This window comes from Triturus cristatus, chromosome 6 (assembly GCF_964204655.1).
Source record: "Triturus cristatus chromosome 6, aTriCri1.1, whole genome shotgun sequence".
NCBI classification, from domain to species: Eukaryota; Metazoa; Chordata; class Amphibia; order Caudata; family Salamandridae; genus Triturus; species Triturus cristatus.
In genome coordinates, this window is record NC_140589.1 from 293,857,868 (window position 1) to 293,870,963 (window position 13,096).

Below are 13,096 nucleotides of genomic sequence, written 5' to 3' on the forward strand. Positions count from 1 at the left end.
AATGCTGAATGATCAAAGAAAATCACAGCTGCTTTCTTGTTGTCATGCAACATGAGGATGATCCTTCCTCTGTGTGGTTTATTATTTTCAAGTGAATTTTATTAGCCTTTGTGTACCCTTAGCCTGCTTAATGATCTTTAAGGAAATGTTTTTGTTCCATATGTCCTTTACGTTGTAACCTCCTTTTCCTTTACTAGTCATATACTGGTCAGGTTTTTGAGTGGCTGGTACTTAGCTAGTAATTTGGTGTCTGCTGATGGATTCGTGAAGTGTGGGTTGATGATAGCATACTTCATGGGGCTGGTACCACTCCACTAAAAAATGAGGCATGGATGATGCTTGTCATGTCTGCTGCAATGCAGGAACAAATTGTTTATTGCACAATGATGGACTAGGCTCTGGCGACAGATTGATTGATTTTGGTTCAACTGAGTTTCAAGTGTCCTCCTGGTTTAGCTGGGGCTTGGCTGATTCATTTTGTGAGAGGGGCCTTTTTGGCTATGTTTAAGTCTTTATGGTGGCCTCGTTGGAATTTTTACATCAGTTTTCATATGTGTGTCACTGAATTAAATCATTGGCATTTATAGTTGCTTCTGGTATGTTTCGCCATATGCAACTTCACCAAAGTACCTTTTTTTGGTAGATTTGAAACCCAAATTGGGTTTTCATGTTCTGTTTTTGGCAATGGGTTTAAGTGTGGCAGACATGTTGTGACAGAGATTGTCCAGCAGGGCTTCCTAATCTATGTAATTCAAGGGATCTGCTTTCACAGCCCCCCTTGTCACCACAACCCCCTCAGTAACAACGTTTATGAAATGCCTTAGAGGAATTACTGGTACTGCTCTTATTCTGTGGGGTGCAGAGCTTTATTGCAGGTTTGAGGTTGGTTGTAAACACTAGATCGAACATGTGTTTATTAAGTTAGTTCTCATCCCGTCTGCACCATGGTCATGCAGTTAGTGATGTTGGTTCTGGTGATTGTTATTTTATCCATCAGAGAGAGGATGAGTTTGGTATTATTGGCGTAGGAGATGATGGTGATATCTTACGATCTGATGATGTTAGTGTTAGAAATGGGGTTTCTGCTTGTTGGAATATGTACCCTGTACAAGCAGGAACCACCACTCTAGTCAGGGTAAGCTAGATTCACTCTAAAAGACAAACTGTCCTCACCCTCTGGTAGCTTGGCACAGAGCAGTCAGGCTTATCTAAAGAGGCAATTTGTAACGTATTTCTGAAACTCACATGCACACAGTAACATAATGAAAATCCCACTAAAATACTCCACACAGGGTTAGAAAATAGAATATATTTTTGCAAGTAAAACGAGACCAAAACAATAAAAATCCAATGAGTATAATCAGAGATAATAATTTTTGAAGGTTAAATCAAATTACAGTGCTTAGTGTCATAGAGCGCCAATCAGGGACATCTGGTTGTGCTAGACCAAGGCAAATCCAAAGTTCAGGCCAACCGCGATGGAGGGTTTGCCCACCACAGGACTCATGCAGGTCTCGCTGAAAAAATACCTTGGATGGAGGAAACGTTGACGTCGATGCGAGAAGCAGAGGAGGCGATGTGCCGTCTTCGATCCTGTAGATGGAGGTGATGCGTCAGTTCTGATCTGTGCATTCAATGAAGGCTTCGTTGATGAACCCCTTTGTAATGCATGTGATGGGGCATAGTCGAGCGGCTCAGTCTGTCGAAGCGATGTAGTAGAGTGGCAGCCGCGTCGGTATTGAAGGGAGATGCGTTGGTTCCGATTGGCACAAAGTCGTCACTGCAATGGTTTTGATGATCAGCACAGTAGAAATCACCTTTCAAAGTCCCAAGTATGGATTGGCATCCCTTGGCAGGGCAGGACTCACAGATGGCTGAATTCAGGTGCTATTTCAGGGTTGAATTAAGTCTTTGATGGCCCTGAGACTTCAGAACAGGATGCAAGCCAGCAAGCCCTTGGAGGCACTCTGGGTTCAAGTGAAATGGGTCCAGTCCTTGTCCTCAGCAGGGTAGAGATCAGCGGGCAGCAAAGCAGAAAAGCAGTTCTTCTAGAACATCAGTCAAGCAGAGTGGCAATGCTTGTACCACTCCTGGCAGAGTTCTTCACAGGTCCAGTAGTTATACCCAGTTGTGCCTTTGAAGTAGTAGTGACTTCAAAGCAGGCCCTTGAAGTTCAGAGATTCTTCCCAGCCCTGGCTTCAGACTAGTAGAGGGAAATCAGCCCTTTGTGTGGAAAACAGAACATTGATATGAAATACCACGCACTCCGTTTTCAATGAAGATAAATCAAATTTAAGAAATTGAAAGCGTGCTGAAGAGGGGTCGTCCTCTAAACCCAGGCGAAGAGATATAAACACTGGTTGCACCACTCAAAGGTGAGTGGCGTCCCTCTTATAGCACAGCTGAATTGGTGCGACGAATCGCAGTTGATCAAAAAGTTCCACAAAGGTAATCTTGAAGTTTAATTGTATTCAAATATCCATTATCGTCATGAGTATTCAAACAATATAGTTGTTTAAACAATTCCAATAGTTGTATTTAAGGAAACCAAAAGAATCCCCGATGCATTTCGGGTGGGAAACCCTTCGTCAGGAGGAGTCCTAGAGAATGCAAAGATAGGTGTGAGTATCACAACCCCATAAATAATATGAATGTAAGGCAAATGTACTGAAAACCCAATAGTTGAAGGTTTTGTGATAGAAAACATAATGGTGACAAGCGATCCTAATATGGTCTGTAAGCCACAAGAAAACTACTCGTAATGGGTGAAAAATAAGATAATTGTAAGTGAAAGAAGATCCGATACCAAGTTAAATGACCTGATTGAAAAGTTTGTGAATGATAGGGACCGACCCCATAATTACCACTAAATGTACACATTAACCAACAGTGAGAGTCGCAAAGGAAATGACGTGAGCAACAACAAAGCTGAAAGATAAGCCGTGAAGGAAAACTGTGCCCGTTTAGATACACCCAATTTAGTGACTGAATAACACACGTGAGCATAAACAATGCTGAAAAATATGCCGTGAACGAAAAACGTACCGGTTTAAATATACCCGACTTCGTGACTAAGTGAATTGACACCCGTGAGCGAAAACGGTGCTACAAGATATGACGTGAGCAAATGCAATATGTAAATACGCAAAACTCCGTAATTCTATGGCATCTGGTGAAATAACATGCATGGTAACCACAAGTTAAGTAAAAAATTAACCATGTTGAGCGTGGCTTTACCTTCAGTACAGACAAAAGTCGAACATGTACGATGCTCGCATAGGTAATCTTGCACTCCGCGTTCGAGTTTCAAATGAGTTATAAACAAAGAAAACAGACAAGTAATGCAACATCTAGGTGTCGGCCATCTTGGAACGGGAAAATGTAATCTAGTGTAGGCTATGAGATAGCCATCTTAAAATGTCAAAATGTCATGAGAGTATGAACTGAACTAACAAAATATTAACGAAGAAGGGTTAAATTAAAAGGAAAATCAAAACAAGTGGATAGAAAGAATTCAAAGAAAAGAAGGAAAAGAGAAAACGTGAAGTGTTGTTGATAAAGAAATGTCAAACAAGAGGAAAATACGTGATGGTCACACAAAGTTCAAAATAAAAAAAGGAAGGAAATGAAAATCGTTGTAAATTAAAATTAAAAAATGGAAAAGATGAAGCAACAATATGCTAAAATTAGGAACATGGAACCAGCAATATAGTACATAGCAAAATTGTCCTTTACATGAAGCAACTGAATTCAATCAGATCGTTGAGTCCATTCGGTACCAAAGAATTAATTTTGTATATCCAAAATGTTTCACGTTGAATCAAAAATTTACTGTTGTCTCTGCCTTCTTTGTGTGGAACGATTTCACAAACGAGAAAACGCAACTGGCTAATGTTGTGATTGTGCTCATTGAAATGTGTAGCCACTGTAGACTTCAAATTCTTGTTCCTGATGTTGCTTTTGTGCTCATTCAAACGTGTTTTTATTTTCCTTTCGGTTTTACCAATATATGCTAAGCCACATGGGCATTTCAACATATTTATCAAGTTTTTCGAGTCACAAGTGGCTGAAACAAAAGGTTTGATTTGATATCCACGTGTGGGATGTTGTACAGTGTTTCGTTTGATGATGCTGTTGCAGTTGCCACAATTGTGGCAAGGCATCGTGCCCTTGTATGGCAACGATAGTTGAGTGACATTCGATGGTTTCAATAATTCCAATAGATTTTTGCTCCTTTCATAGGCAAACAAAGGTCTTTCCAAAAAAATTTGATTGAAATCGGATTCTGCTTGTAACATAGGCCAGTGCTTAAGGATGGCTTTTTTTAGACTGAAACTTTCAGTAGAGTATTTAGTGACCATAACAATTCTAGAGGTGGATTCAATATTCCTCTGTTGTTGTTGCAATAACTGTCTCCTTTGTTTAGTTGAACTTTTGTCGATAGCCTTAGTCAAAATTTCAGGTGGATAATTTCTGTCTAGAAAACGGCGTCCCATGCTTGAAACATGTTGTGCTAGTTGGGTGGGTTCTGAAATGATACGTTTGATCCTGAGAATTTGGGAGAATGGTAAATGATTTTTGAGGGAAGGTTGATGAAAACTGGAATAATGTAACAGATTGTTTCTGTCAGTGTCCTTTCTGTACAGATTTGTTTCAATGCGATTGTCTTTAATGTAAATGAGAACATCCAAAAAGTTGATATGCGATTCCTCAATGTTGTAGGTAAACTTCAATCTTTCGTTAACCTGATTCAGTTGATTAATGGCTTTTGTTAAAGTGGTTTTGGGACCAAGCCAAATTAAAAAAATGTCATCAATGTAACGCAAAAAAAGAGATAAGTGAGATTTCCACGGATCATTGTTGACAATGTGATCAAGTTCAAATTTGTGCATAAACAAATTGGCATAGCTGGGAGCTGCACAATTGCCCATAGATGTACCGTTAAGCTGCAGAAAGAAACTGGTATTGTGAAAAAAGTAACTGTGATATAACGTAAAATGTAAAAGTTCTAATAAAAAAACTTGTAAATCCAGTGGTATCTGTGAGTGAAGTAAAAAATGTTCAACAGCATCAATGCCTAAGTTGTGTGGAATAGACGTATACAAGGACGTTACGTCTATGGTACAAAAAAACATGTCTTTCTCCCATGCAGTAGTGAAATTGAGTAGAATGTTCAAAAAATCAGTTGTATCTAACAGGACATTGCCTATTCAGGTGTAAGTGTCAGCCCCCCTCTTTCTTCCTGCCTAGCAAGAGCTATCAGAATGCAGATGAATGTAGGTGAGTTCTCTGTCATACCTGCCCATCCTGTGTGTGTGGCTGTCTAGAGGAAATGAACAAAGTGTGGCTGGCAACCACCTCAGACGTTTATTGGAGACAGGCTGCATGCACTAAGAGCAGAGAAATGCCCACTTTCTAAAAAGTAATCATTGCAGGGGTTACGCCCGATTGTGGCCAGATAGGGCGTGGGAAAAATAAGAAAAATAAAAAGGTATCTGACCACTTTTATTCAGTTGCTGCTGTTTATTGAAGCAGACTAAGGGCCAATTTTTATTTACTTGGTCCTGGCTGTTACTTAGCCTTTAATTTACCATTGTATATTCTTTTTTTCTTATTCAAACAAGTCTGAACATAAAACGATGCACTTTTCATTGCAAATAATCATACACGATTTACTAAGTCATAAACAAAATATTTACATTGCAATAATCACATCTTTAACCAAACATTTCAGTACAGTAATCAAAACGATCATGAACAAACAAAAATTGTTACACCAATATCAAATGTGTCATGAACGACGGTAACTAGAAATTACAAATTAACCCTCTTAACAACAGTTTTCGTTTTTCTTTCTGGGAGTTAGTGACCATGGGGACTAGGCTAGGGGGTATACAATTTATATCCAATGTCTCTTTACTGACTATAGGCCACAATTTATTGTTCTCCCTCACGGTTTGGTGAGAAAGTGCTGACGCGTTTCAAATCCCTATATTCTGTGCGGGATTCTCCTCAGGGCAGTGACTGGTGTAATCTGTACTTTAATGTAATGTTCCAGGCTCTGAGTCAGGGGGTATCCTACTCACCTGAAGAGTCCAACCAGAGCTGAGAAGCGCTCTAGTCTCCTTCAAGTCCAAATTGAATCAGTGGCTCCCGTCGCTCCAGCTCCTTTGATGCCTCCTTCAAATCTTCCTCCTGCACAGCTACTCATGTTCCCCTGCGCCTCCCTGAGTCAAAGCCTTAAGATCTTCTTTGAACTTCAGACAAGTTGAAGAACAATGATAAGTACTTGATATTAGGTTAGTGTGCACCAATCTTCCTATAGTAGTAAGCACGACCTAGTGTCAGCATCTTCAAAGACTATAGACTTTTCCTCCATGCCCTCTCCGTGATTTCCTCCACAGATTCTTGTATGTTCATGCTCCAGACCCTTCTTACAACCTTGGTGCTTGAACTGTGATTGCATAAGAACTAAAGACTTTAGCTCTGTGTTTCTCTGATGAACAGTAGTGCCAAGAGAAAACACTACAGAGTGTATGATATATATGTATGAACCTTGAACCGAGATCTGTGTTCCGAGTTTAATCATTAGGAAGTCCAGTAACTCCAATCTGTGTTCCGAGTTAGGTCTGGGGAGTGCCAATAACTCTAATCTGTATTCCGAGTTAAGCCTCGGGAGTGCCAGTATCTCCAATCTGTGTCCTGAGTTAAGCCGTGGGAAAGCCAGCAATTCCAATCTGTGTTCTGGGTTTTTCCTTGGGCGTGGCTCTAACTCCAACCTGTATTCTGAGTTTGTCCTTGGGAGTGCCAAAAACTCCAACCTGTATTTCAAGTTTATACTTGGGAGTGCCAGTAACCCCAACCCGTATTCCTAGTTTATCCCAGAGAGTGCCAGTACCTACAATCTGTATTTCAAGTTGATTCCGTGGAGTGCCAGAAACTCAAATCTACGATCTTGGTTATTCTGCTCTCATGATGCATTGCTGATGAAACCTGTATGTGTATGTTACTGATGTCAAAGCATGGTCATGTTATATGGCAACTTTAGTAAGTAGTCACTTTGTTGCCCAAAGTTTTTCAGTGACTTGACAGTTGAAGGCCATGAGACAGCCTTCTGTTCTTCTGGGGAAGGTGTAAACGACTCTCAGGAAGGAACCCAAAGAGCCTGCACTTGGGATATGTGTGACTTTGTCCTGGATGGAAGGCAAATAGAGGTTGAGCCCAAAAGGTGAGCTTCAAAGTGAAAGCAGCCTTTGAATGGCAAAAGGTGGACACACACAAGAGGGGTTGCTCTTTTGTTCTTGCAGACAGGTTGTCATCAAGGACAGAGAGGGGGATGCTGTTGTCAAACTGTTTTTTTGATGGGCCTGTAGCCTCAGGTAGCCACATCTCTGAGGTAGGCTAGTCAGTTCAAAGCACCAAGAAAGGGGTTCTGCCATCTTGGGAGTGGGCATAATATGGCATTGTGTAATAGCTGGCTGCCACACTTCACAAGAAGTCATCACTAGGTGGGTGAGGACCTGATAACCAATTGCCTAGCAGTGACCACATCCCCTGAGGGTAATAACTGGGCATAAAAGTGGCACCCCAGGCACCCAGACTTCAGATCACATCCGCACTGATGAATCGACTGAAAAGGGCTGCCCTGCTGTTCTCTAGACCCAGCAAAGAGAGGCTGCACCAAAACTGGACTGCACCTGCTGCTCTTTGGGCTAGTAAAGTAAGGACTGTGCCGTGGTGCCCTGCTCAGTGAAATTTCACCCCGAGCCTCAGATAGACGAGCTGACTCCAACAGTCAATTGGCTGATTTCCTGGTATAGCTCCACAAAAGCTGAAGAATCCTGCTGAGGCCAGTTGGTGGCCAAGAATGCCTTACTATTGCTGACCACCAACGTGCAGCCTGGGAGTCTGAGCCAACCCTCAAACACTGCACCCAAGTCTGTTCGACCTGGGAGAGTCGTTGAAGTGCGCTTTCGTCACCGAAGACGGAAGCTATCACCAGTAAAGGGAGCCACTTGTTTTGCTGTAACCTGAGCCCCGTAGACCAGTGGCAACTGTTTTTGGCTAAACTTTAACTGAACTTCGAGGGACATTGGCCCCTTTGGTAAAACTTGCCCCACCATAACCGTGGACCAAGGAGTAGCCCCTGTAACCGGATTAGCATCCTCAGCATCCTTCAGCACCTTCAGCCTACCTTGCCTCTAGAGCACTCCATTATAGTCTATGACAGTTCACCCTTAGAGCATGGAATCAGCCTGGTGACTGCTTTGACTGTGAGGTAACTGTCCTACAAAGCCCCAGGTTTCTTTGTCAGTTGTGTTGGTCCTTCTTCATGCCTTACACTTGTAGCCTAACTGCTCATAGCCACAGATGAACAGGGTTGCGCTAAAGTTTATTAGATTCTGAGGTCTCACAACCACACCATATAATAAACCGCTTTCCTAACAGAAGCTATTGTTATTTTTTAGGATCCTTCAGTTTCCTGTATAAGTTAGCTAATCTTTATATATTGAAGGTACTATGTTCAAGAATGACTTTTTCCCATCCTCATTAAAGAGTCCCACCCGCTCCTGTAAATATTTTCTCATATGTTTACCATATTGTAGGTACACAGAATAGGCTGTAGTCCCTTCCGGTGGGGTCTCACAATGTTTAGATTTCTCTGCCCAAATCTATGCTTTATTGCTCACTCATACTTTGGTAACAAGGAAGGTGCCTGCCCGCCTTGTGTCTGCACTTCATCCAATTGAGGTGGGGCTAGGAAAGGAGATGGAAAAACAAGATAGATTCCCTCACTTATAATTCTTTTAACCAATCTCTTGAACAGTCACACCCAAAGATGATCTTGCATTCGATAAACCCTCAGTCATTTCTCAGAAGGGCTTGTGAAGGGGTCGGTGGTTAGATCAGAGGGCCTCTTTCTCTCACACGTTTATCTCTCGAGGGTCTGTGCTTTGAGTCCTGGTGCGCATGCCTATCTTCCCTATTTTCATGCTATTTCTAGATCCTGCTCACTCATACGCATTTTATGCTGATTGGTCTTGTCCTCTCAATCCTACCTGCCAAACCAATTTACTTGCCAACTCTATTTACATTGTCAGCAACAGGTCTATTGTTAGCAAGGGGTCTGTTTGACAGCTGCACAGTCCAAATCCAGATCTAAAATGACTGCTGCACTCCATCTTGTGAAAGTGACAGAAAATATGCTGATGCCCTGGCAGGGCGCCAGGGCCTAAGTTATGGCTCAGTGTACCATGGATGCTGTGCATTGTGGCATCCCATTTTTAGCAGTGTTCCTGTTTTTTGGATTCTGTGTTTTCTATTTGTATTTTTAGATGCTGTCAAATGTGAAAACTGCAACGCGCTGCACTGCACTATACCTCAATCGCGTAGAAAGAAATGTATTTTTAGCGACTGCCTCAGTATACTTCTGGCTTGCATGCCCTTCCAGATGCACAAATATCTGCACCCGAATATTAAGTAGGTACCAAGGAGCCCCAAAGACCTTTGAAGACTTAGCTCTTTAGAGCACTTGACTGCAACATTGGTCCCTGGCCCAATTCACCACTCACATTACAGGCATGCTTTTTGCAAGTGTAAATTTCCATTCTTCTTACTTTGATCCTATGTGACACTGGTCAAGGCCCCTAAAGTTCAGTTGTAAATGCACTGCGCATCGTTGCACAATTACATTAGATGCTGAAAAAAAGTCTGTATCCATTTGTGGTGTTACCTGTGAGAAACTAATGTAGCCGAAAGGATTAGGGAGGGTTTCAATGAAAGATGGGAGGTGGGTGAGTGGCCAAAACAATGTATTCTGGGTCTCTTCTTTGGAAGCAAGGAGTTGCTTGTTTTTGTGACTAAAACCTGTGCAGTGTGTAGTGTAATTCATCCGAGGAACATAGGGGCATATTATCAAGGTCCGGCGTTAAAATTATCGCCACTTTATCGGCAGAAAACAGCCGCTAAAGCGGCGATAATTTTAACGCCGGACCTTGATAATATGCCCCATAAAGTTCAGGATGGACGAGTTTGAGGAACTAAAATAGAGTGCATTTCCTGAAGCGGATGTCGTTTAGGTAGAGCCGAGCTCTACATTTAGATGATTCTGTAGGGCATCCTGGCGGAAGGTTAGCCTACCTGTTGGGCACACTGGGGCACCAGTGTGTGCACCTCAGGGTTCACTTCTGAAATGATGTCTACAGTCTGGGCCCTTGTCAAGTCCCCGAGACGCCAGGCCAGCGGTCTGTGTCGACCATAACACCCCTCACTTACCCTTTTCTCATCACCCTCGTACATCCACAAAGATGAAACGTTGGAACACGCGAGGGAGTGTGAATAAAACTTTGGGAAATAGTCCCTTCATGACAACTTCTCCTAACGCATCGCAGTGCGAGTTGCTGCTTTGGACTATCTTCAGCCTCGCTATTTAAAATCTCACAGAAAAAAAATCCAGATTCCTAAATTGAACAGCTCGCAGCTCCACTCTTTCAATTTGCGGAATGGATTTGAGAGTTCCCAGCCACGAGCCAGGCCCTATGAACTTCCCGGTGGCACATATGGCTTGAAAGTGATCAATGGAGTAAGGAATCTGTTGATTGGTCTCTTTGGAGGCAACCGAGGCCACCTGCCCTGTTACTCACTCCCCGGGGAGGATGGGAGTCTGCTGACCTCTGACCTCTCGGACTGACCCTGACCTCCCCGATAGGTCTGCTAATGCCGGCAGCCTAACCGACCTGGAAATGAATACATCCACTTCAGGGCGGCCTGGCAGCTAAGATGAAGGGAGTGTTTACATCCAGGCTGCGTTCGCACCAGGACAGTTCACGTTCCCAAAACAAATAGCCAGTCAGATGGTGTTACCCCTTGACAATACCCACCGTCTACTCCACCCCCCCCCCCCCCCAGCCTCTCCCCTCCGCGGCGCAGGGGGTGAAATAATGTGTGCACAATTTCCCATCATTAATGTGCTCTGGGGTCAAAGGACCCCAGAGGCAGAACAAATAGATGCAAAAATGATAGTTATGAAGGCCAAACAGGGTGCATTCACGACATAGCTTTATGGAAGCATCCTGCCTAATGGAAATGTCAGTGTTATTGCGTAAAACGTGCAGGAGGTGCAGCTAAGGACAACAAAAACCAACAAAACAACAATACGTTTAACAGAGCAGGAAATTAAACATGTTTCATCCCATTGAAAAGTCCAAATGACTGTTATTCTCTAGCTTTATTCTGAGGCACATCTGCAGCACTCCTAATTTAATGTGAGACAAAGCAAGATTCTGGATGGAGGCTAAGATAACACGGTGTGTACAGGGGTGTGTTTTGAATTTTACTCACAAATCCAATGACGAGAAATAAAGTGATTTGTGGCCACGTGACCCTGTCCATGTTCCTCAATTACTCTACAGATCACACATCCTCCATGGTGTATTTAGTTTCTAGGATTTTCATTCTGCTACAACTTTTGTTTTGTATATCTGCAGGGTTATTTACTTACAGCTGTTTGTTTATGGTCCTTTGAAATTATGATGCAAATGGTGCTCCAACAATGGATGTGTGTGGGTATTTGTAGAGTGATGGCATAGCTAGACAACAAAAGCGTGAGCCTTAGATCTCATTCAGGATTGTATACAATGAAGCAAGATATTGGTGGCTAAAGGGGTGAGTCTTTCAGTCCCTTCTGACTTGCAGGAGGTTTGGGGTCCTGCAAATATTGGATGTCATGCTGTCCCAGGTCACCACAGTGGAGATGGGAAAGGTTATTATTTCTGGTTTTCTATTCTTTGTAGTTTTTTGCTTCCCATGTGGGATGTCATAGCCTCTTGTGTGGTGCTGTGTACTTGAGGTAGTTAGTTTCTTAGCTAGGCATGCAGAGGTACTAGTTCTTTCAATCTATCATGTGATGTAGCTAGTCTCGAAGACAACAGCTTAGTTGGTTATTCTGAAGTTGGGTTTCCAGGAGCTACAATTTCACTTTCATCAGGATTAAGAGGTAGTACAATGCTGTCCTGTTTTTTTTTTTTTAAACAATTTGTTCTTTAAAGGAGAGGGTGGTGTCAATTGTGAATCCTAGTACTTTTGCATTGAAGTCAGTTTTGGAATGAACCAATCCACATTCATTTTGGCAAGATATTTTAGAATTTTTAGTAACTTGCTGCTATTGGTAAATAGGATAAACTGTGTCTTAATTGATTTGTGTTCAGGTCGGTGCTGGACATCTAGTTCTGAATAAGTTCTAGTAAGGGTTTGGGTGGGGGGGTGGTTGGGTGCACAAGAAGATAGTGGACTGAGTTCTCCACGCTCTGTGCATACATGCTCAAACATATCCTGTATTTCCCCTTAGGAAGGAATGGGGAAGTGTTGGAGGACCTGCAAGATACTTGTGTGTGGGATCTGGGCAGGATTGAGTCATGCTGCCCCCCCTCCCCACCCACTCACAGCATCACACAGCCGTCCAGGCACAGGTGCCTTATGAGTCTGGCCCATCCCCAAGTAAAGTATTTAGGTGTGTGAGAACTGCAAAAACACCGGGGAGGGTGAAAGGCAGCTGAAGTGAAAGTGGTGGGGCTCAACGGTGGTAACAGCTATGTATGAGAGACCAGTGCGACTGTGACTGAAACTGGGCTATCGGGTCTAAAGCTGGAGGTGGTCTGAAGCACACCAAGGGCCAATGTGATAGGCACTTCGATGTGCTTTTTTCTCTTCTACCTTCAAATTTCACTGTATTTCAGCCCTATGCATTTCGGGCGAACCCTTCTTCAGGGGACTTACATTTCTTTCAGAAAGCAAGCGATCTTTTCCGCCCGTCTGCCATGGCGAACAATGTTAATTCCTCCCGAATACGGCTTCGGTCGAGTTAAGTAGTGAAATTTGAACTTTACTTTGAACAATACTATGCCGGAAATAGTATGAATGTTAATGAAATTATCAAGAACTTGAATCTGAAAATAAATTGTTAAAGAAAACTACAACAATTGAATCACCTTTATTTGAATCTTGACAAAAAAGGTGTGCTGAGTAAAGGTCGTTACTCCTACGGGAGACAACGCTTTCACAAGTATAGTTTGTATAAATACCCATGCAGGTCTTTAAC